This window comes from Aedes aegypti, chromosome 1 (assembly GCF_002204515.2).
Source record: "Aedes aegypti strain LVP_AGWG chromosome 1, AaegL5.0 Primary Assembly, whole genome shotgun sequence".
Lineage (NCBI taxonomy): Eukaryota > Metazoa > Arthropoda > Insecta > Diptera > Culicidae > Aedes > Aedes aegypti.
This window is the reverse complement of record NC_035107.1, coordinates 199,424,600-199,450,817: the sequence shown is the minus strand read 5'-3', so window position 1 is coordinate 199,450,817 and position 26,218 is coordinate 199,424,600. Positions and strand designations below refer to the sequence as shown.

Sequence of the window (26,218 nt, the reverse complement as noted above, 5' to 3'; positions counted from 1 at the left end):
TTTACACACACCGGATGCTTGCAAGTTTGACAGAGTGGAAAAGGATAGAGTGGGTATTTGATTTTTCCTGTTTTCTTTTCCCTTATGGATGGGTCCATTAAAGAGGGTAAGCTACTTTAAGATCCGGTGCACCGCAGTGCACAGTGGGCAAAATTCGACTCATAGTTAAACTTATTTCTTGCCGCTGGATTCGAAAGGAATGATGTAGCAATTTTAATGTCAAAAACAGCGGGACAGGCATTCGAATGGCGATAATTTCATCCATCGCACACCTCTGCAAGTACCTAATTTTTAGTAGCAGAAATCATATCGGAATGCGATCACCATTGTTTAGCAATTTTCAAAAAAATGTTGTGTAATGATTAATAACGCTGCTCAGAACACTTGCGTGATGAGAAAGGGTTGCGTAATCAGTTGCGAAATAAATATTACAAAACTGCCTAATTCAGTGCAGGAAAGTAGTCAGTTTACTTACAGATTAGCCTGATAAAAAACAGCTTATAACAATTTGAAATTGCAAAAATATTATTTTTGCAATTTCTCATAGTAATAGACTGTTTCTCATCACGCCAATATGTCATGAAACGGCCTACTTTCCTGCACTGAATAATTATGTAGTGTGGTAATAGTCAATAAGCAACTAAAACCAGTGGTGTAATGACCCATTACGCTACTCGGCAAGCCTCGTACGATACATTTACGACTCGTGCTGTAAAAATCACCATTCTGCAACCGTAAACTACTATTATCATTGATATCTTTTTTCAGAAAAGAGGTTACCAATAATATAACTAACTTATTTATGTCGTAATATTGCGTAATATAAATGCTAGACAATCTCCAAATTCAAACAAAATGGGAAAACCAAGGTAAAATAATGTATTTGTAGTGGCGTGCGGCGGATGAAATTCTCACCAATTGATTCCTCGTTGTTTTTTATATAATACCTTATGGATCCAGTGGCAAGGAAAAAGTTTAATTAGAGGTCGGATTTTGCACACTGTGAGTGGTTTCGATTACTTCCCTTTTAATTAATTAATCCATCTGGAATCAAAATTTTTGCTTTGGCATTTTATTTCTATAAACTTTTGTGAATCTGAGATGCAAAATCACTATGACAAAATATAACAGACTAACTCTTTCTTAAATTTTACTCACGGAAAGGCAATTTCAGTAGCTTTTCTAAATTCAAACGCCGTCTTGTTTGCCATATCAATCTTAGATCAGTGGCTTAACCCATGCCATTCGATGTCACCCCACAGGAAAAATCAAATATTTGATTTATTCAATTTCCTCTGATTGATTGGATTGTTTCTACTGCGACGGAAATGTCGACAAACAGGCATTTTACAACGCGCGACGCGTTTTTATAGATATGTAGACATACATGCGTCCTTTCGCTGTCTTGTGTTGTACCGATTCAAGTTGTAACCAAAGTTTGCTGTTTGTACATGTGCCCTCTTTCCCAATAATTGGCTTTCGCAGAGAGAAGTTGACGAAAGACGAAGATGCCGGTTTTTTCGACGGGTCTCTCACCAAGTTCACACTGTCGGTCGGAGCACACTGGATCAAACGAGGAAACACCGTGCCTTGAGCATACTGTGCTACATGTGTTCGATTTTGTTTTGTGTAGCTTTCTAATGATGACGAAAGTTTCGCCCATGAAGGATAAGAAAAAAAAACAGGCGTGTTAAGAATATTTGGCTTCAATTTTTCACTAGAGCAGAAAAGTATCATGCAGGGATGAGTTCATATTAAGAATGAAGCTGGAATGGATGTGTTGAGCTATGTTGGAATGAACATTTGTGTTTATGACAAGTCAAATCGACAAATTTTTGCAGTACAAAAAAAAAGAAACTTTTGGATAGTGATGTTGATAAAATTTTATTTTATCACCTTGCCCATATTGTTTGCCTTATGTATTTTTGAAATTTTGTAAAGTAAAGTAAAGTAAAGCAAAGTAAAGTAAAGTAAAGTAAAGTAAAGTAAAGTAAAGTAAAGTAAAGTAAAGTAAAGTAAAGTAAAGTAAAGTAAAGTAAAGTAAAGTAAAGTAAAGTAAAGTAAAGTAAAGTAAAGTAAAGTAAAGTAAAGTAAAGTAAAGTAAAGTAAAGTAAAGTAAAGTAAAGTAAAGTAAAGTAAAGTAAAGTAAAGTAAAGTAAAGTAAAGTAAAGTAAAGTAAAGTAAAGTAAAGTAAAGTAAAGTAAAGTAAAGTAAAGTAAAGTAAAGTAAAGTAAAGTAAAGTAAAGTAAAGTAAAGTAAAGTAAAGTAAAGTAAAGTAAAGTAAAGTAAAGTAAAGTAAAGTAAAGTAAAGTAAAGTAAAGTAAAGTAAAGTAAAGTAAAGTAAAGTAAAGTAAAGTAAAGTAAAGTAAAGTAAAGTAAAGTAAAGTAAAGTAAAGTAAAGTAAAGTAAAGTAAAGTAAAGTAAAGTAAAGTAAAGTAAAGTAAAGTAAAGTAAAGTAAAGTAAAGTAAAGTAAAGTAAAGTAAAGTAAAGTAAAGTAAAGTAAAGTAAAGTAAAGTAAAGTAAAGTAAAGTAAAGTAAAGTAAAGTAAAGTAAAGTAAAGTAAAGTAAAGTTAAGTGTAGAAACTATTTGAAACATCTTAAAGGTATTTTTTTCAACTAAACGTAGCTCAACACATCCTGTCTATTAGAATTATTTACACAGATAAAATGCTGAAAGTCGAACACAGCGCATAATTATAACAAAACAGTTGAGGTAAACTCCCGTTAGTGAAATACGTAAATTTTGGTTGTGCTCGAAATCCACTGTTTTTACTTCAACCACTCCAATCATATTTATCTAAGAAAAACTTAAAAACCATGTACGGAATAATTCTGCGCGGTATCATGGATGCCGTCCTGGTAAGTAACCAGCTGTCGATCGTCCCTCAATTGCGTTAATTGTACACCAGTGTGTGAGTGTGCGTGTGATTGTGTGCTGTGTTGTGTTTTTTACTCATTTCTTGTATCGTCTGTTGTTCCGGGCGGTGTGCGTTTACTGTTTGGGTGATAAAAAACAATCGAGACTCGCATCAATCACACGTTCGTTTTTGTGAAGTTTCAACCCAAACCGAAACGAAGGCGGGAAAAATGCGTACAATACCACCACCACCTCGTGCACGTGTTCGTTTGGTTTTCTTTCTGTCGTTGACGCGCTGGGAAGGGGAAGTCGTACGCTGTTTGTAATGACGAAATCCATACAGAATAATCGAAATTATCAGAAATCGTTCCCGATAATCTTCAATTTGAATTAAATTTTACTCATGTTTTCGGTGTGATAGAATAAGTGTTTTCCATGTGGTCATTTTGACTCAAAAATGATCTATGAGTGATAATATATATGGGATATGATTATTTAGTAAGAATACACTGTGAAAAAACTATTACAGTAGGGACCCGACTCTATGAATTTTAGGCTGACAAAATGAGAAACCTGACAAAATCGGGTCATTTTATAGTTCATTTTTTTTTTACTTTGACGTGTTAATATTTGCTCATGAACTACGTTTACAAGCTACAAAGACTTTTAAGAGTACGAGGGACATGGGTGTAAACAGGTTTACAATAATAGGGGAGTTGTAAAGAGCGGCTCTGAGCTTCACGGATATGCAAGATATCTACCCTACTTTATTCATAGTTAGCAACGTGAAGTCATTAACGCGTATTGATGTTGAGTATTTTGTTGAGATTAACGCGTATTCTGATGTTGAGTAACGGGGTCATTTAACGTCTTGGAGATTTACTTATTGGAAACATTCTGAAGATCCGATTCACTGTGGTCTCTTTGATCGGCAATATTGATCTGATCAGTAGGACAAGGGATCAACCTGAGTTCCAAGTTGTACATGACCGTTGAATTAGATTAGAATTTCTCTCAGAACACCGAAATTCCTGAAGAGATCCATATAAAAATTCCTCAAGAAGTGTTTCCTAGATCAAAATTCATTAAAATATCCTGAAAAAGCTTAAAAAATCGTATTTTTGGTGAGATTGTATAAAGAGTTTATAAAATCATTCAAAGCAAAACATTTGAAAGTAAATTTCATTTGAATATATTAAGATATACCTGAAGAAAACCATGAATTAATTTAACAAGAAGTACAAATACGAAGATAAATATTGAAGTAATCCCATAAAAATAAAATTATTATAGGACTTTCGGCTGTAGCTCCTAAACGTGTTCAACAGGGAAAGTATGAAGAGATTTCATCTAACCGAGTTTCATAAAACCCCTTCAATTTACGAAATATATTTCTGGAACAATTTATGAAACTTGAAACCTGAGCATCTTTGAAAAAAGTTTCATCTGAATTCCATAAATATAGTTTTGGAGTAGTATTGAGAAAAAATCTCGGAGGAATTCAAGAACCTGCACACCTAGCTTGTTTATCATAAACTCGGCTGTGTGAATTTCGGTTTTTCAATTTTAACCTAGATTCAGTTAACAAATTGTCAGGTTGTTTAGTAACGAACGACGATTTACTCATACTCGAGAGCTCATGAAATTCATTTGTCGACTACTGTGCATATTTCTTTTAATTTAAGTTGAGATTCAGCATACTAAATTAAACTTGTATGCAAAAATTCAAAGAGGCATTCCCAAAACGATAGAGATATTTGAGGTACTCCCAGGAACGGTTTATGGAATTATTCCAGAAATAATTGGAGAAACACCTTGAAGAAATATACAGAGGAATATAAATGAAACCTAAATGGAGCATTTTTTAAAGAGGTTCACTGATGAATATTTTGAAGAATTCCTGAAAAGCTTTATTTAAATAATGAATCAGCTGATACATCAGGCAGAAACTTTTAGAGATGCCTAAGTGATTTTTGGCAGATTCCTCCAATATTCATTGGGGACTGCTGATAAAACCTTCAAATAATTCATTGCGGGTTGTGTTTCAAAAGCCTAATTGTTTGGTGGACTTAATATGATTTCCAATTCATCATGACGTAATTATCATATAAATACGAATGCTGGAGACAATCTTCGAAGAATTCAAATAGAAGATTAATTCCCGTAGTAAATTTTTTCCATCATCCAAAGGGAACAGGGTATTGCAATTACCCTCTCTGGCTACGCTCATGCATGCATGCAATGAAGCATCATCATCAGTTTTAATATAAACGGGATAAAACATGACGAAAACAATTTTTTGACATACATAAAATAAGGCTGACAAAATACTGAAAGGAAATAGATGTATAGGGCTATGTTTCATGACGGAGACTTATTTTTAATTAAAATAGTTTTTACAAGACCAATGTTTCATCTATGCATTTGATTTTTATGCTAAAATATGAATCCTTAGGATATTTAGAACCTCAATAATATTAGCAAATTGGGGACCTTCCTTAGCCGAGTGGTTAGAGTCCGCGGCTACAAAGCAAAGCCATGCTGAAGGTGTCTGGGTTCGATTCCCGGTCGGTCCAGGATCTTTTCGTAATGGAAATTTCCTTAACTTCCCTAGGAAAAGAGTATTATCGTACCTGCCACACGATATACGAATGCGAAAATGGCAACTTTGGCAAAGAAAGCTCTCAGTTAATAACTGTGGAAGTGCTCATAAGAACACTAAGCTGAGAAGCAGGCTCTGTCCCAGTGAGGACGTTAATGCCACAAAGAAGAAAAAGAATATTAGCAAAAGTGGCCATTTTCGAGTTATTTTAAGTTATAAAATATCCCGGTTATAATATTTTATCTTTTGTACAATTAATCCATTTCCCGTGGTTTTTCCACGTTTATATGTCAAATTGAACAAGATGAAAGTATTTTTATTGTTTTGCTTTTGAAATATTGTGCTACCATTTTCTCACAGTGCATGCGAACCTTTGCCCCAAAGGGGTCATGCACAAATTACGTCACGCTCCAAGGGGGGGGGGAGGGGGTCGAGCCAAGCGTGACAAGCCTTACAAAATTTTCAGAGGACTCGTACAAAAAGTGTGACAAAGGGGGAAGGCCAGTTGTAATAGCGGGTGACTTCAATGCCTGGGCCGTGGAATGGGGAAGCCGTAACACGAACCAGCGAGGTCAAATCCTGCTAGAGGCACTGGCCGTGCTAGATGTCGATCTGGCTAATGTTGGTGCCAAAAGTACCTTCAGCCGTAACGGAGCGGAGTCGATTATCGACGTTACTTTTTGTAGTCCTGGCCTAACGAGTAGTTCGAACTGGAGGGTAGACGATGGCTACACTCACAGCGACCACCTGGCGGTTCGCTACAGTATCGACTACAACAACAGCAGGCAGCGGGTTGAGGAAGCGGCTAGGTCAAGGCCAAGCCCTCGTAGGTGGAAGACATCGTACTTCAATGATGAAGTACTTAGGGAGGCGCTCCGCCGTGAGCGTAACCTACTCGGCCTAAGCGGGGACGAACTGGTAGCGGTGCTTACGCGTGCATGCGATGCGACCATGCCTAGAAAAGTCCACCCTAGGAATGGGAGACCACCGACATACTGGTGGACTCAAGCTATTGCGAACCTGCGCCGTGCCTGCCTACGGGCCAGGAGACGGATGCAGCGAGCACGTACCGAGCAGGAGCGTGAAGAACGACGGGCGGTGTTCACCGCTGCCAAAGTCGCGCTGAAGTCTGAGATAAGGGCAATCAAAAAGGCCTGCTTCGAGGGACTCTGTCAGAGTTCCAACGCGAACCCGTGGGGTGATGCCTACAGGATCGTAATGGCGAAGACAAGAGGTGCAATTGCTCCTACGGAGCAGTCTCCACAGATGCTGGAGGGGATCATCGAGGGGCTCTTCCCGCGCCACAACCCTAGCCCATGGCCTCCTTTTGTAGGACAGCCGGGGATTGGGGCTGGTGATGAGGATAGAGTAACTGATGAGGAACTTGTAGGGATTGCAAAATCCCTAAGCATGGGGAAGGCACCAGGTCCGGACGGAGTTCCAAACCTGGCCCTCAAAGTCGCAATCTTGGAGGCTCCCGGTATGTTCAGATCTGCTATGCAGATATGCCTGGACGAGGGAGTATTTCCAGATGCGTGGAAGAGGCAGAGCCTGGTACTATTGCCAAAGGCGGGGAAACCACCCGGCGACCCGTCGGCGTATAGACCAATTTGCTTGATTGACACGGTGGGGAAAGTGCTCGAGAAGATCATCCTCAACAGACTGTCGAGGTACACCGAGGGTGTAAATGGTCTCTCAGGCAACCAGTTCGGCTTCCGGAAAGGGAGGTCCACTGTAGACGCTATTCTGGCGGTTAAGAAAACCGCTGAGATAGCACTCCAGCGTAAGAGGAGGGGTATTCGCTACTGCGCAGTAGTGACTCTGGATGTAAGGAATGCATTTAATAGTGCCAGTTGGGCGGCTATTGCTGATGCGCTCCTGCGTCTGGGGGTACCCGAGTACCTGTACAAGATTCTCGGAAGTTACTTCCAGAATCGGGTATTAGTCTATGACACAGAGGTGGGTCGGAAGTGCTTTCACATAACCTCAGGAGTCCCGCAAGGTTCCATCCTGGGTCCGGTGTTATGGAATGTCATGTACGACGAGGTGTTGAGATTAAAATTCCCGGCGGGTGTGGTCATCGTTGGCTTTGCCGACGATATTACGCTGGAGGTCTACGGTGAATCGATCGAAGAAGTGGAATTGTCTGCAGCCCACTCGATCGCAATTGTGGAGGAGTGGATGAGCTCCAGGAAACTGGAATTGGCTCACCACAAAACGGAGGCTGTTGTTGTCAACAACCGAAAGTCGGCGCAGCAAGCGGTGATCAGTGTAGGCGACTGCACAATCACTTCGAAGCGCTCCGTCAAACACTTGGGGGTGATGATCGACGACAAGCTTACCTTCGGTAGCCATGTCGATTATGCCTGCAAGAGAGCCTCCACAGCTATTGTGGCACTGTCCCGGATGATGTCCAATAGCTCTGCGGTGTACGCCAGCAAGCGTAAGCTTCTGGCCAGTGTCGCCTCGTCCATACTGAGGTATGGTGGCCCGGCTTGGGGCACGGCTTTGAGTACCGATAGCTACCGTAGCAAGCTAGAGAGTACTTATAGGCTAATGTGCCTGAGGGTTGCGAGCGCGTACCGTACCGTGTCACACGATGCACTTTGTGTCATCACCGGTATGATGCCTATTGGTATCCTTATCATGGAAGACATAGAGTGCTTCGAAATGCGCGGCACAAGAGGCATACGCAGGACTGCCAGACTGGCCTCCATGGTCAAATGGCAGCGTGCGTGGGACAGTTCCACCAAGGGAGTGTGGACTCACAGGTTGATTCCGAGGTTAGATATCTGGGTCAATAGGCGCCATGGGGAACTAACATTCCACCTAACATAGGTCCTTTCGGGTCATGGATGCTTTAGACAATATCTACACCGTTTCGGTCATGCGGGTTCTCCCGAATGTCCAGTTTGTGCAGGTTTAGAGGAAACGGCGGAACACGTTTTGTTCGTGTGCCCGCGTTTCCGCACAATGCGTGACCGCATGTTTGCCACATGCGGTCGGGACACGACTCCGGACAATTTGGTCCAGAGGATGTGTGCAGACGAGTTTGGCTGGAATGCCGTTTCATCGGCTATCACCCACATCGTCTCGGAACTCCAAAGGAGGTGGCGTGTGGACTCGAGGAGTGACTAGTGCAGACGCTAATCAACAGGTGGTCCAAGGGTTCGCAGTCGGCTACGTAGGTCATACCGGTGCCCTACGGTTGAAATCGACCCTTACAGCGATTAAGTGGCCGCGGGGAGAACATCCTGGTAGCGCTGCTGTCGTGGCGCCGGCCTACTGGGTGGGTACGAGCCTCTGGTTGTTCGGGGCAGGTGGAGGCCCCTTCGTCAGCAATCCCAGCTCGTGCTAGCTGATAGGGCCTGAGCCTTCAGTAGGTCAAATTGCGAAGCCCGCAGTATCAGTTCTTGATACCTGCGGTGCAGCTGGGCGCGGGCTTAGTGGTCGACCCTGCCCGCCTTCAGCGAACAACGGGAGGTGAGGACCACCCGGGAAGCTGGCAATGCGCCAGCATGCTACCTTGGTGGACCCCCATAAGCGTGTCATCGATGTTCGTTGCTGCATGGCTACGCAGCTAACCTGGAGGATGCGATGTGCAATAGCCCCTCTCCGAAGCAATGCCTTCTTGGTGGTCCCGGAGAGACGAAGGGTTTGGCGGCAATGGAAATGGTTTAGTGGGTCGGGGGTGTAGTCCTGTTTACTGCTTGTACGTAGTAAATGGTCCCCAACCCCACACTCCCGGAACTCGGTCCGGAGTCTGTTGAGCAGATTATCCCCCCATTGCTTAGAAGGAAAAAAAAAAAAAAAAAAAAAGGGGGGGGGGAGGGGGTCGAAAAAGTTGAAATTTAGCGTGACATAATTTGTGTACCATCCCAAAGCCCGAAAAAGACTTCTACTCAGAGTACTTAAATTTTCACATTGAAACCAATGCACCCTAAAATTATTCATAACATAAGACTTAAAAAATTACTGAAGTTTCTTCGATTTTTTCTAATCCAAACCATACAAAACACTTATTGAAAACTTTTTCAATAATAGAATAGAATGGCTCACAATGGCTCAAAACACTACTTCATTTCTAACTCCCTAGTACCCCAACGAAATTGTCTATATTTATACATATCTCTGAACAGCTGGCCTAATGAGTTGACCTGTACAGTGTTGTCAGGGTTTCTGTTGCCTGTACCGAAAAAAGCCCAACTGCAAACATTTGCCCCAAATTATCACAACTACTTAAATAAAATCGAATTCAAGCTTTCACATTTTGAATCTTTTCGAATGCTCTAACAACAACTATATTTTATATTCAACTACTTAAATAAAATCGAATCAAAATTATGAAATACATAAATTATCACATATGACGATATAGGGAACCGCTATGGCCATGACAGGTACACTTATCCCACACGAATATAAAAATTCATGAAACATAAAACATATATTGACTCTAAATCCGGGGTGAAAATTCACCGTGGACCTTTTTCAGCACACAAGAAAGAAAGCATGGCAACACTGTATGGGTTTGACACCTTATTGCGTTAACTGCTCATAGATACAAACATATTTTTTTCCCTTGTCTGTACAGCCTTTTTGACCACTGTTTGCAGTATTTAGGAATATTGTGGTATGACCCATGTTTTATCTAGTAGGGTAGGTGTACCAGTTATGGCCATAGTGGTTCTCTATTTCGTCATACGTAGTATCTTGAATACCTTCACATTTTGAAAAGTGTTTTTGTGTTTTAGCAGTAAAATATAGGATACATCTTGATGTTAAGATATTCAAAAAACTTAAAAATGTAAAAGTTCACAACATTTAGCATATGGCCAAATAGGGAACCACTATGGTCATAACTGGTACACTTTCTCTACTCATCAAATATCCTCCCACAATTGAGATGTGATAGACATTGGTTGATGTTGCACTCTATCCCAATTAGGCTCAATTCGTTGTATAAAGTCTATTACCCTATTAGGAATACTTTGCCAAATTTCCTCTACAAATCTTTTTACAAATGTTGACATTCTTTGATTGAGCAATGCTCGCAGTTGCTAAGTAAATGCTCAGCAGTTTCGTTTTCATATTGACAAAAACGACATTCAGAGGTTATTACTCTAAGATTTTCTTTTTTAAGGTTCAGTATAGCCCGTGCTTTTGTTAGACTAGGTTTTATGAATCTTTTCGTTTGCTTGGATGTATCCGTAGCATTCCAATTGAATTCTACCGTGAACACTTCCCATTTTTTTTAGTTTGATCCTAAGAGTACACTCAGGAACACCACAGAAAAGTTCAGGGCCGACAAAGCTCGATGCTGCACCCTGTCTTGCTAGATTGTCGGTGATTTCATTCCCCTCTATACCACAATGGCCGGGCACCCTGTACAATGTAACTTAGTTCCTAATTGCTTCAGAGAAAGAATGCATTCTCACACTAACGTTGATCGACATGTGAATGCCTTTAGAGCATTCAAAGCTGCTTGACTGTTCGGGAAAATAAACATTAACAACTTTATTAAAGTATTTCTGTTTCTTCTTTTTCTTTCTGGCGTAATGTCTCAATTGGGACAAAGCCTGTTTCTTAGCTTAGTGTTCTTATAAGCTTATAGGGCTCTATAAGAGTATTGTGTAGTAAAATATGTGAAAACATTTAGGGAACTCTAGTAACTTTCTGAGTGTTATATGATTGATTGTAAAGCGACGGTATACTTCCCCCGGGTACCATTTTTATCAGAAAAAATATCTATCAAATCACCAGTCGTTTCCTATGGCTAAGCTGCATGTCTTGGCAAATATTAAAAAATGGTAGGGCCCGTTTTAAAGTTAGGTGCTGTCCATAAATTACGTAACGCTCGAAAGGCGGGAAGGGGTTGGCACAAGCGATATAACTCATAAAAATTCTGAAAATTTTTGTGCAAAGGGCGTTTTGTAATAAATGTAACTCTTGAAACTTTCTAAATGTTTTATTACAATTGATTGTAGAGTACATTTGATTTGGTGTTAAAAGCTAAGTGCTTTAAGCAGCAAACACTTTTTTTGCTACATCAAATTTTGGACACAAATTCGCAGTCGTCTCCTAGCATGAGTTCGCACTAGATTTTCAAAGCAGAAAAATTAAAATTTGTTTAACTTCTCCAATTTAAGATGTATATGAAAGAAAATTACTATCAAGTAATGAAAAGTGCAAAAAAAACTCAAAGTATTATGACAGGAGATTTTAATTGAATTTTGTAGGTAGGAACTGTCGTTCTCAATATTATTGCCAAGTAATATTTCAAGGAAAACTATATTTTGTGATACTCTTATTAGCAAGTAATCTGAACCATCTCTTCTTTTTAACGTTATGTGGTCTTGATAAAGAAGAGCCGCTATTGTACTATTATGCTAACGAATGCAAAATTTGATAAGTAGTCAAACATTCTATGACACATTTTTCAATCGTCCTATCTACTCTGGCCGTATTTTTGTATTTAATGTTATTTAGCTACATCACAGTATAGGATTCTTAGACCGTTAACTCAATATTTCAAGAAACTGGTTGAAATACACTCCCGTGCAAAAGTTTGGGTTCACCCCCTCAAAAACATACAAAAGTGTTCTGTCCATATCTCTGTGATTACACGTCCAATTGAAACTCTTTAAGCCGCATTCGAAAGGCAAAGAGTTATTCTTACTTCGTATGTATTTTTCCAAAAACATTTTTTGAATTTTGTATACTAATTTTTTACTTAAAGTTGTGACATTTTTCAAAAAACACACTGAAAATTCATATTCATTTTCCTCAGCATTGGGTCGACCAAAATTTTAAATCAAAGTGTCATTAGAATCGTAATCTTATATTCTTTGAAGAGACCCCACAAAATTTTTGCGGAAAAATCTGGAAAGTATTCAAAATCAATGAAACAGTCAGTCAAGTCATCGTGCAAAAGTTTGGGTTCACCCCTCAGTATGATGCAAATCGTGCAAAAGTTTGGGTTCACCTGAGCCGCATGCACATCATTTTTGTCAATATCTCTGCCATTTTTCCACTGATTTTAACAGTTTAAAGCTTTTTTGAGCGCAAATAATGGCGCGTACATGATCGGTTTGAGATTTCACAGATTTAGGTAAGTTCAGGTGAACCCAAACTTTTGCACGATACACCATACTGAGGGGTGAACCCAAACTTTTGCACGATGACTTGACTGACTGTTTCATTGATTTTGAATACTTTCCAGATTTTTCCGCCAAAATTTTGTGGGGTCTCTTCAAAGAATATAAGATTACGATTCTAATGACACTTTGATTTAAAATTTTGGTCGACCCAATGCTGAGGAAATTAAATATGAATTTTCAGTGTGTTTTTTGAAAAATATCACAACTTTAAGTAAAAATTTAATATACAAAATTCAAAAAATGTTTTTGGAAAAATACATACGAAGTAAGAATAACTCTTTGCCTTTCGAATGCGACTTAGAGAGTTTCAATTGGACGTGTAATCACAGAGATATGGACAGAACACTTTTGTATGTTTTTGAGGGGGTGAACCCAAACTTATGCACGGGAGTGTACAAATGAAACGTTGTGAAGATTACATGTAGAGGTAGAAATTGCTTAAATGATTTTAGTGAAATGGATATCTTCTGCGACCAGTTAGGTACTAAATTTTGCCCCGCACCTCTCTATTGTTTTCCCTGAAATTTTTTAAGTTACTTTGGTACGTAAAATATTGAGTAAGAAAATCGAATCAGTTCTTTTCTATCAAAACTTTTGAAAGATTCTATTACGATTTCTATTTTTATGTATATTAGGCGGCATCCACAAATTACGTAACGCTCTAGGGGGAGGGGGGAGTAGGCTCAAGCGTTACGGGTTATACAAAAATTTGAAATTTTTCATACAAAAAGCGTTATGGGGGGGGGGGGGGTGGGGTTGGGAGGTGGTCAAAAATTTCCAATTTTTGCGTTACGTAATAAATGGACGCCGCCTTAGAAACTTCAAATGTTTGATACAATTATTGATTTGAGAAACTTTAAATACTTTATTAATATTAATGTTAACGAATAAAAAAACAACATTTGATTATATATCGTTCAAAATTACACATTTTCTCTGAAATTCGAAACAAACTTAGTTATTTTCTCAAGACGACGATTTCCTTCTTCTTCTTCTTTATGGCATTACGTCCCAACTGGACAAAGCCTGCTTCTCAGGTTAGTGTTTTTATGAGCACTTCCACAGTTATTAACTGAGAGCTTTCTTTGCCGATTGACCATTTTAGCATGTGTATATCGTGTGGCAAGTACGAAGATACTCTATGCCCTGGGAATCGAGAAAATTTCCTTTACGAAAAGATCCTCGACCAGCGGGATTCGAACCCACGACCCTCAGCATGGTCATGCTGAATAGCTGCGCGTTTACCGCTACGGCTATCTGGGCCCCAACAACGACGATTTCCCTAATCAATGAAAATAAAAACATGTAGGGGACTTAGGGGCATTATGGACACATAAAGCAAATGCTCATTTTAAGACCATAAAATAGCAATAAAATTAAGTTATCCTCGTTAAGTTTCCAAGTTTGTTTTTAATATGACATGCAGTATTTCTTCATGTTGAAAAAAAAAAAAAAACAACAAATATCAGAAAAACGAGATAGAAAATTTTGTTGAAAAAAAGGCTAGTAAAAAGGTATCATCGGGGCAAAATAAACACTTTCGCGGAATTTAGAGAAAACTATATTATTAATGAATGTCAAACGTTCTGATATGTCAAAGGGCTTCAGTTTAATCACATTTGCATGATAAAACTACTCTGGGTTCTTTACTTTGTTCGAAAATTAGATTCTTCCACCGCCCATACAACAATTTGAAGCTGAGGAAAAATAAAAAGGACAATTGCAGCAGAACATAAACTTTAATATCTTCATAAAGCTCATAATACAATACAGATTTCATACAGTGTTTGAAATTTTAATGAAAAATGCATACTCTCAGAGAATAAAATGGGGGTCCATTTCGCCCCATGTGTTAATTATGCTCCTTTACCCTTACTGTAAACTCAAAACAACTGATATATACTATCCTCCGAAAGTATTGAACCGTTTCAATACTGAAGTAGTTACAAGTTTAGTATCGCTCAAAACCTGAAGAAACATGTTTTTTTTTAAGAAGAAATAATGTATTTGCTCTTGTAATGAATTTTGAAGATGATTTCATCAAATATAAAGATTTTTTTCGCAATTTCTCATCGTAATATGCTATTTTTCATATCGCAAATCTGCACACTTAGAATTAAGAGTGAATCTTTACAAAACTATTTTCAGAAATTTCTAAATAATGTTGAATACATCACAATGCTATGCTATTTGTCAATTCGCTTGAAGTTGAAGCATCGGTAAACTTGAACACATTCGAAATGAAAGTTAGTGTAAAAATTCACAGAAGAATGAAAGAGAGGCAGATAGAAAATAGTCATCAATGGATAATATTTATTAATTCGGTTAATTTTTAAACGTATCAAGTTTGTATGGCAAGAATTTTAAAAATAAAAAAAAGATTTTCGTATATATTTTTTTAAATGAAACTCATAACTTTTTCATAGAACTTTTTTTCAAAATCACCAGTATCAGAGATAGAAATTTTCAAATGAATAGCATGCAACAGCTTGAAAGCTCTCTTCAGAAGTTACTCTCGAGTCAAGATAATCGCACTCTCTAAGGAAAACACATATTCTATGTAAATTCAATCCAAATTGCAGGTGGTCTTGTTCGGTGACTGATTGATTTGACATGGAATTCGTCTAAGCCATTTTGCTCAAATTATCCAACCATATGCCGTAATCATCTCGCGTGTGATTCTTGTATTTTCTGTTGAGTGTGGTGCACGTGTGCTATTAACTGCTATGAAATTCATAAAAGAGGGCAATCAACGCGAGGAGAAATGTATTTGAAAGGATTGTCTTCAATATTCACTGTAAGGCGAGATAAGGCTTCCTCAATTCTTATCCAAAGCATAATAATTCGTATCCATTTCCGAAATGTATCGTGAAATATACGTCCCATCATAAGTTTGAAAATGGTTTAATCCTTCGTTTTATATTTCTCGATCTCATAATTTAGTAACCTACATTTCCGTCATTTTCTTTTCTTTTATGACCGCTGTGTAAATTGGGGAGGCTTTTCCTCGCCTGAGGTGGAAATTGTCGGAATCAAAACTGTTTCGCTTCCATACTCCTACTGATGCTCTTCGTTGGTATCATTTCGTGTTTATTTTTTTTCCATACAAAAACTCTCCGTCATCGACGGCGAGTAGCGGGAGCCGAAAAGACATCACTCGCGCAAATTGTTCTCAGTTTACAGCACGGAAAATTGGCTTTCAGATTATGAAACGATGATACGTGATGATAACATTTGGCGATGATTTAGTTATGTTAAATAGGTTGCCGTGCAGCAGAGAGATGACCCACATAGGACGTGTTTACCTAACTGAGAGCAGCAATTTGTTATGTAAATTGATAGAATTTGAACTATTCATTCCATTCCCTACAATTTTGTTTTTTTTTTTTTGGTGTCGTTCAGTACATTGCTTCCTAGGGATCTTATCTAAATTTGTATTTTATTTCCTCAGAAATTTATAGGGAAGTTTCGAACACTAGCTATTACTCAGAATCAGGATAAATATTGTCCTACCTACGCACCTTCCTGGATAGGAATCAAATGAAAGCAAACGAATCGACGATTATCAGAAAAATCTTTTATGAATCAAATCCATTGAACGAACATTTGTGTGGCAGCGTATTCCGATTTACTCTCGTAAAATTTCATAATCAAGCTCCCCTCCTCCATCATCGTATCGTGCAAAATTTGCAGTGTTCCGCCCTTGGTGCCTACTCATTGCCCTGGGGATAAAAGCACAATCTCAGTCTGGGTGATTTTCAGGAGTTCATTCTGCCGCGTAAAGTTTTTTCCCTACCTCTTGATTGTACAAAGAACCACAACCATAATGAACTTAAACTTTTTCCGGAATGTGTGTAAGAAGTTGTGAACTGGAGCATAAGAATTGATAGGGCGTCAAATCGACACGTGTGCGAATGATACTTTTTACGACAGTATCTTCTGAAGCGAATATGTACACTCTGGATCGAAAGTTGGATGTAATATGGTATGGTTTTATGTTTATTTCAGATTTCTGATTTTGAATAGGTATGACTAATTTGAAGCACAACAAAAGAAATTTTATATTCATGAGATATCTACAGCGAATACAATTGAACGAAAAGCGAAGAAGTTAATAACAAATCGCGAATAAAATCGTGTGGTTTGTTTCTCAAAGGATACCCCCTATACTTATGAGAGAGGGATGCTTCTTATGCTCATTGCATCATCTGGGATAGTTCAGATATTATTTTGAGAGGTTTTTTTTTCTTTACAAGGGGAAAATCTGCGATTAGACCCCTTAGAAGGGAATTCAAGGAATGTGGGTATACCGCACCACCGACGACCCACTGAAGCCAGCTCATTAACTGTACTTCAGCAATTTTTTTTCAATTGCTCAAGTGGTGTACAGAGTGCTCAAACTTTACCATCTTTTCCCCGGAACCACCCTACGGTATATCTTCGGAGAGAGGCCTTATAGGGTTACAGGGGACCAGCCTCAGCAGGGCGTAGTCGCTGCAATTCTAGTATAATGTGAGTTACAGCCCAAGTTACTGCATTACAGCACTCTCGAAACAATTGAACACGACTAGATACTGCCTATGGACCAATGCATGAGTTCACTATTTGACGTTTGAGCGGTGCCGTGTTATTTACGTGACCATGGGAACGAGTGAACTTGGCACCGCTGAAACGTCAGATTAGTGAACTCGTGCATAGGTCCATAGCAACCATGTACTGGCAAAAACAGCGTCAGGTGGAAGTTCATTTCTCCATGGTTTCTTTTATGACTATCTGACACATTTGGTATAAGCCGATGGGTCCATCTACCTTGAGTGGAGTTATCCCATTTCTGCTGCCAAGCTCTGAGCGTCGTCTCTTTATACGCATTGCGGACTCCTCTCGTACCTCTTTGGTTGAAGCAGAGGCGCGTCCACGTTCGAAACCATGGGTAGGACAAACGTTGGAAAATATTTTGTGCACATTGAAGCTAAGAAAAATTTTAACCCTATGGAATCCTAGACTGGAAATTTCAAGTTACCGTATTCAAAGGGCTCAAACGCAAAGGGGTGTAAGTGACATTTTGGTCGGTTTTGAGTTGAGGAAATTCTTCTGTTTCCAAGCGTTCTAAAGATATTTTCAAGTGACTTATCCGCTCAATAGACAAATAACATGATTGTTAGAAAACTGACTTGTTTTTATTGTTTGGCTCTCATACAATTTGTATGGAATGAAAAATTTCAGTTAAAGTTCGAAGTGGGTTTTCTCAAAACTGAGTTTTTTTTCCACTGACACCCCTTTCCTTCTAACCCCCTCATTTTCACGCCATACTACGCAAGTGGCTTAAAATAGGAAATTAGAGACCTATTGCCTGAAAAAAGAGATTTTAAAAGATTCAGAAAGAGGCTGTGAAGAGTCGTAAGAGGAACCAAGAAAACAAAACGAAACCTATTCCTTCTGCAATTTATTAAGATAAAATGTTTAGATGTTACTCCGAAAATTTCCTAAAGAGTTTGACTAGGGAATTTTGTTTTGGATGCCTCAAGAATTCAACCTAGTTTTACCCAAAGAAAACCACAGAAACAGAATTTCTTCAGAGACTCATTAGAATTCCTCCCGAAATTCTTTGTGATTTTTTTCAAGAAAGTCCAATCTCCTCTAAGACTTTATCCAATGATTAATCAACCTTTCTAGGGATTTCCTATAAAACTGTCTTTGAGAGTTAATATAAGATTTCTCTAAAGATACCTTCAGCAATTCCCTCAGAGATGTCTTCTAAGGTTTCTTCAGAAATTCCTCCTGTCATACTTATATTTTCTCCAGGAAAATGCCAATGAATTATTTTGGAAGAATAAATCCGTGAAGAACTTCTAAAAAAATTCTGAAGTTATCTCATATAAAACTAGTGGAAGTATTAAAGTCACTATTAATCATTAATGATCTCTGAAATAACGCCTGAACTCTTGAGTAAGTTGCAGAGGATTTCCTAGGTAATTTTATATCCTGCAAATAAAGAATAAAATTATATTTTAATCAGTCCACAGTCCGGGAAGTCTCTCTTCTGCGCCAACTGCAGCCAGTACTTATAGCTCAGAAATACCGTAGGTACGAACAGATAAAAGGTACCAAGCCAAAAGGCAGAATAATTAATATCACTTGAGATAGGTAGACATGACAGTCCTTTCCCCTTTAGAAACTTTCTAATAACTCTTTAAAAGCCAGCTACAAATTGCATCAACTCATACAACGAACAATCGAAAATATATCCAAAGAATTCCACGACCTTATTTTAAATACGCAAATTTGCTAATTCCAAGACTACAACAAAACATTCAAATCATTGGATTTTACTGCTCAACATTACAATTGACAAATTCGTCAACACTAAAGAACAATTTCGTTCATCTCCATACAGCAATCGCTTCACAAAAGAACAACTATGTTCACAATAAACGACAATTTCGTCAGCTCTGAAGAACAATTTGGTTCAACACAAATTGGCAATTTCACCACAGTTTCAAAAACAGATACAATTGGCAATTCGCCACCCCAAAGAAAATTAATTATCTTCAACACACGTTTCCATGATCCTCGTCGCCACTTTTATATCCTGCAAATAAAGAATAAAATTATATTTTAATCAGTCCACAGTCCGGGAAGTCCCTCTTCTGCGCCAACTGCTGCCAGTACTTATAGCTCAGAAATACCGTAGGTACGAACAGATAAAAGGTACCAAGCCAAAAGGCAGAATAATTAATATCACTTGAGATAGGTAGACATGACAGATAATTTGCTAAGATAAACTTAAAAACAAAATCAATCGAATCTCGGGATAGCACTTTGCAGGATTTTCTAAAGGAATTCCTCGAAAAACATTGGAAATAATATCTATAGAAGCTTGTGTAGGAATGATCGGAGGAATTATTGGGAAAATTGGTATAGTATTAGCTGGTGTGAAAACTTAAATAAACTTTCAATAGTTGCATGAGAATTTTTGGGAAAACTTTTTTTAATGTTTGGAAAAACTGCAGGAGTAGGGTAAGTGTTCCCTTAGTTGTGGGTGTTCCTATAGTTGCGGTAGTGTCGTTTTCACTGATTTTATTACATTAGTCACAGAACCGACACTGCCAATCGACGTATTGGCTTGTTGATATACGGAATAGTTGAAAAGAGCGTTCAAATTGCTTCAAAACTGATGAAATATCACTGAAATTGCTTTCTTACTTGTACCAATAGTTGCGGTAAAGTGTTCCTATAGTGGAGGGTCCCATAAGAAAACAACGGATACCGCAACTATAGGAACACAAATTAAAAATATACCGCAACTAAAGGAACAGTGTATCAATAGTGGAGGTATTATTTTTCACTGACATGCGATGAAATCACTTTTTTGACCAAGTCAATGGCCGTTACTTCCCGTTACAACATTAACATGTACATTAATTGCACTTCTTGAATTTTGGCGGTTAAATGAAGTTCAATCGTGCTTAGTACCTCCACTATTGGTACATCTACCTTAATACTTGGATGAAATGCTGAAGAAATTTTTAAGTAAATAAATGTTTTTTTTTTTCGAAGAACCCTTAAGAAATTTTGGATTTCTGGGATAAATCGTGATGTACTCTTGAAGAAATCCATATGAACAGAAGAAATTCTTGCAGGCTTTCTTGAAAAAAAAAAAAAAAAAACTCACAGCGATTTTTTTTTTCAAAAATTAAACCTTTGAGGATTTCCTCAATTCTGAAGAATCCTGTGGAAATCTTAGAAAGATCTCCTAGAAATACAACAAGAGAACTCAGTTGAAGAGATAGTGAAAAAATATCTGGTGAAAACTCGATGATAGGAAATTACTGGAGGTAGTCGCAAGGAAACCTGGAGCATATTCTGAAGAAATTCTTCTAAGCATCCTTTGTAAAATAGAATTTCTGGGAAAATTAGTAGATAAATCTCTAGAACAATTTTGAAAGAGATTCCTGTAAGAGACCCTGGAAAAATCTAAATAAAAACACTATGATAATTCCTGAAGCTATTCTTAGGGGAATCTGAGATAGAATTCATGAAGAGCCTGTTGAACCCTTTATAGTCTCTGAAATTTCTCTGAAGCATAGTTTTATTTATTTTACAAGCTATCTGCTGATCTTATTAATTTTTTTTTGCCAAATCGTGGGTAGGACACTCCTTTGAGTGTCCTACCCAGGTGTTTTTGTGCGTAGTACATGTCCTACCTGTCCTACCCACTTCCCGCGCCACTGGGTTGAAGCATTGAATATATTCCTTGATGATGAGCTCGATAGGAGTCACACTAGTCAGGAGACTATAATGCCAACGGCCTCTCTAGAAACCGTTCGTTATGCGCTTGCTACTCTTAAATACATAATTCTATACGCGCCTTTCAACCGCTTTAGGTTTCTGCTCGTTCTAAAGCGCCGCTATAGCCGTAGATGCCCTTTTACAGGCATATTCAACGAGGCTAGCGAAGCTGACCTGTCATTCCTTGAGCAGCGTTGCATCGTGGTTCTGAACATGCCCAGATCCGCATTCACTGCCGCTTTTAAGGCATCATTCGGGATACCATCGGGACCCGGTGTCTTATTTGACGCAAATGAATTCACGACTGCTGCCAGCCACTTATTCTTCTTCATCTGTCGCATGCGGCATCAGGGGCCATAGAGCGATGACCCACATAGGACGTGTTTACCTAACTGAGAGCAGCAATTGGTTATGTAAATTTATAGAATTTGAACTATTCATTCCAGATCGATACCCTATTCCGATACCCTATAAATTCAAATATTACAACAAAATGAACAAATCGGTACGAATTTTGATGATAGAACTCGTTTTGGGGATATATTTCAAGCATCCTTACAAATTTTCAGGTTGACACCATGTCCAACTCCCTGTTTAAAACTATAAGTTTGTTGATGTCTGCCAATACTACACAGAACACGATTATGGAATTTTCTATTACAGTGGGATTCCGTTTTTGGCATGCTCCGTTTTTGGCATGCTCCGATTTTGGCACCCCCCGATTTTGGCAACAAAATGGATCCGTTTTTGGCAACATTTTTCAATACCATTAAAATTTGTAAATTTTTGTAAATATTATCGTTTTTGTTGCTTTAGTCATATGAACAGTATGTCAACTCCACACCGATTACATTCCAGAGCTTCATTTTCGTCGATATTTCTCCAAATCTCACCATCTACTAGGACTCACGTACGCGCTTATTTACTTCAGAATGGTCATTGGTCATAGATTGGCAACGGTTCATGAGGCCAATAATCTCCACCAGTATCTCAACTAAAGACCAATCTCTTTCTTTAGGCATTCATATTGAGTGACCAGCCCACTTGAGTCTGCTGAGGTGATATAATAAAACACATGTTCTTTAGATTTGGAACAGCTTGTTGAACCAGCACCGACATAAGAGCAACAAAATGACTCACACAGAGTTACAATCATAAATTTGGTCTCATCTTGTTGGCTCACTGTCTTTATTATTATGGATTTACATACATTGCGCATGTACACACTGCAATAATAGATATAAATATTTACAGCAAAATGTCGTGTATCATAACTTTTAATAAATTTCATTAAATAACATGACAAATGCAGATACAGTCCAAACTACAATTTATTCTCAATAATTGAATAATAATAATAATAATAATAATAATAATAATAATAATCATTGAAGCGCGCGATAAATACGACTGAGAGTGTTTTAACTTTTTGTCTGTGGTATTGGTGTGTATATTGATCTTTCTGCGTCAACTATTTAATGCTACGTTCCCTCTTTTCTTTAGAGCCTGTAAAGCGTTAGATTTGTTAAGAGACGATCCAGAATTCTGTACATGATTGTTAATCAAGGATACGGGTCTCATCATCATCAAAATGTTCCTTACGTGCTGAGTCTATGAGTTTCCTAACTGTACCCTGGAGAATCCTTAAGGGATTCTTGGTTCTTGTGGGATTTTTTAGAAATTTTAACGAATTCATGAGGATATCTACATATTTCAAGTGGACATTGAGGGCTTCTTTAGGGATCCTTAGAGTGTATAAATGGTTATGGAGGATTATGTCCAAAATCTGGTGATTCCTAATAAACTCTAGGGAGTCCTGTAATTTTTAAGCGGGTAAATGTGAATTTCTAGTAGTACTTTAATATTTCCGGCGAAAGCTTGGGGATTTTGAAATGGTTCCCAGAGGAATTTGAGCTGTGCTAGTGGTAGCCTAAAAATAATAAACTTTTATTTTTTTTCATTGGAGACTTGAGAATTTTCAGCAACATCACAGCGGAATTCCAAGATGTTAACTTCTAGCAAAGTCCTTAGCAAGATCCTGAGAACTTATGCGAGATCCTACGGATAATTGGCAAGATGCTTCAGAGCACAAGCGTTTTTTTTCTGTAGATCTCTTATGAAAACCTGAAGATTCCTTTAAGGTTCTTGAGGTTCATAACATGAGTCAATTTCAGTTGATTTCATAAGGTACAGTCGAATTTCGTTTGTTGCACTATCTTTAAGTGGGCTACGTTTTAATTGAGCTCCCGCTAGTTGGGCTATAGCCCACCTAAAACAATGGCAAACGTCATTTTCTGACATAAGACGCAATTTGTCTATGTTGGTAGCTCTGTTTTTCTTTTGTTCTATGTTATTTGATAGCTGGAAACTCAACCCGATTAGTGAAAGTCTTTCACTAAGTGGGCTACAGGTTTAGTGCAACGAACAAAAGTTGACTTTAGCTGTAAAAATATATCAAAATGAATTAAAAATTATTTTAAGTAAAAATTAAATTCTACAGAATTACAAGTTACATTTACGCATCATCTCATGTTTATGTTTGCCCTTTTGATGCAGTCAACCATTCATTATAAAATGCTTTACTTTTTCAGAAACATAAATTGAAGGAGCAATTCTAAACTTACCGAATTTTTCAAATTTTACGCTAAAGTCCAAAAGTTAAACTGATTCTAAATGTTCATTTATTTAGAAAAAAAAAAGCTCATGCCGTTTTGCAATACTCAGCGCTTTTGATTCGTAAATACATCTTTTAAACATAACACTTTATTTTTCGTTTCCTTTCACAGTTTTAAGAAAATGTCCAGTTCTTCAATAAAAGTCACTTATGCGATTATAGGTTTAACAAGGCCTTCTCATACAAAAAATATACATAAAGCTTCAAAAAAATAATTGAAGACGTTGAGGCGTACAAACGCCACCAGAAAAACGTTTGCCTGATTCAACATTATGGGGCTATAGATTCATAGCATAGTATAACCCTTCGGAAAAATGCTTAGAAGTGAACTTTTTCTAAGGCTCAACGCCTTATGGTTCCATAAAAATGATGTATTCATATTGTAATGATGTTTTCAAAACCAATAATTGAAAACCAAAATTTGAAATATGGGTTCCGATTTTGGCACGGTTCCGTTTTTGGCAACTGAAAATTTCAACTTTGTTGCCAAAAACGGAATCTCACTGTATTTTCATAGAAATAAACATTCCTTAACACAAAAACCTTCACAACATGCAATTCGACAATAGCTAAGACAAACCACGTTCATTTACATAGGTTGCATTGATTTATGTGCTCTATTAGAGGGAAATAAAATCATGTGACACAGTGATCAATTTCACCCTACTGATCAATTTCACCCGAATTTGCGGTAGGCAATAACCATATTGTCTACGCCTTTTATATCATACTTCTTAAATTACGTTCATATCCACACTTGTGTATAATGTTTGTAATCTTATGTGAACAGCTGAGTTGAGTAGCCGAAGACTGTTACAGCCCTTCGGTGGCTGTAATAATGAGGTCGACAGTCCCCCCCCCTGATCCTTTGGTCTTGTCGCTTGCTCCTGTGGGGCGAGCGACGAAGACTTGTTTGGCGTTCAATGCGTTTATCGAGTAATATCGCGGATCCGGTTAGGCGCATTCATTTCAAATTATATATTTATCGTTTACCAAAACGAATCCTTTACCCAAACCTTCCCCAAATCCAAACTCTCAGTGTTTACTTGTGGAAGTGCAAAGGACTCCTCGGCTTTCATAAAGCAAGTAACACGTCAACATTTCCCTCTCATCCCTAAATCAGACGCAGCCGGCGCCGTAATTGTTTGTTATAAAAATTAGAGCACCAGTACTTACACATTGAGGACGCTACTGATACCGAGTAGTTTCTGTTGGTTCCCTGTGCAAGAACAGCTGTTCTTGAAATAACGGAGTAGCAACTGCGGACGGTCAATAATGCTCAACCGCAGTTCTGCGAGTGCTCTTGATAGCAAGAAGACTCTATTAGAAGTATGGAAATGACGTAAGTCCGATGTGCACAAGCTGCGTTCAGAGTGGATGTCTACGTGCACATTCCAAAGGAAAACCGCAAGAAGCTAGATTCGAAATCGTGCATAACGTGATTTTCGTTGAAAGTGGTAGAAGCGATGTTCCCTTGGTTCGGGAGAGTTCAGCAAGTTGAGACTACGTTCGTGTTCGTGGAAAAATTCGTCGACGAAATTAAAAAAAGAATCGTCATCGTCACTCAACCAACGTTGGATGACGATTTGCTGCAGTGGTCCGCCACAAAGGCTCGACGTCATGACGAACAAATAAGCCTCCTTCGTTATGGTCGAATCTTCGTTAGGGAGCTCTGAGCCGACTAAAAATATGAACCGTGGCGTCGATAGATTATGAGCCTTTTTTGAAGAAATAAAACAAAAACAAAAATAAACAAAACCTGTCCTGAATTGAACAAACGATCTCTGAATCGTCAACGTCACGCGCTTACCACTACTATTGTTGAAGCTTGAGGAGTGCGGGTTAACTCGCCAATACAAGCAATTCTGGGATGGCATTCGCCGTTTTGTGCATAGCAAGCGAATATACAATAAACGTCTCCTTCGTTTGAGAAAGGGAAGCGAACGGCATGAAGACAAAGTTGTTTGTTGACGATTTTGGATTGACGTTCGTCGTGCATTCTTTCGTCGATGACGAGACGACGACCTGCCAGAGCTATTATACTGGATGACGATGTCTTTTTTTTTTATTTCATCATCGCACTGTGACGAATCTGACGATTGCCTGCCCTGCTCATAGGTATGAATTCGGTTAGGTTTCGAAGTTAGACACAATTTGGACAGTTTTAGCGGTTGCCAACCATGAGAAGATGGCGGTCCATCAGATGGACGTAAAAACCGTCTTCTTAAACGGAAAGATTTTGAAGGAGATATATATGGTGCAGCCGGAAAGTTTCCAGAAAGGTAAGGGTCTGGTGTGCCGTTTGAACCGTACTCCCTGGAACAGGCGTCGAGTGCCTGGAGCGAGCGGTTCCATGTTTTCGCCGAGAAGCTGGGACTCAAGAGAGGAGCACGTGAAGCAAACCAAAACCGGTCCACTGTTTCTGGTGATTTATGTGGACGGTATTTTGATTATCGGTTTGCATTTGAAGGCGATCAAGGCGCTGGCCGGCGAATATATGATGAAGGACATGGGGGAGGTGAAGAGCTTCGTCAGCATGAAAATTGAACAGGTCGTCTATGAGAGGTACCTGTGGATTAGCCAGCGCACTTTCCTGGAAGACCTGTTGCATCGGTTCAATATGCAGGAGTGTAAG

The 26,218-nt window shown here is 38.5% G+C and overlaps 1 protein-coding gene across 2 annotated transcripts in view; it reads left to right on the top strand.

The window, feature by feature from the left end:
- LOC5577130 (soluble guanylate cyclase 89Db) overlaps positions 1-26,218 on the top strand; it is an 84,814-nt gene that overhangs the window by 30,621 nt on the left and 27,975 nt on the right. The gene's annotated exons all lie outside the window — the stretch shown is intronic.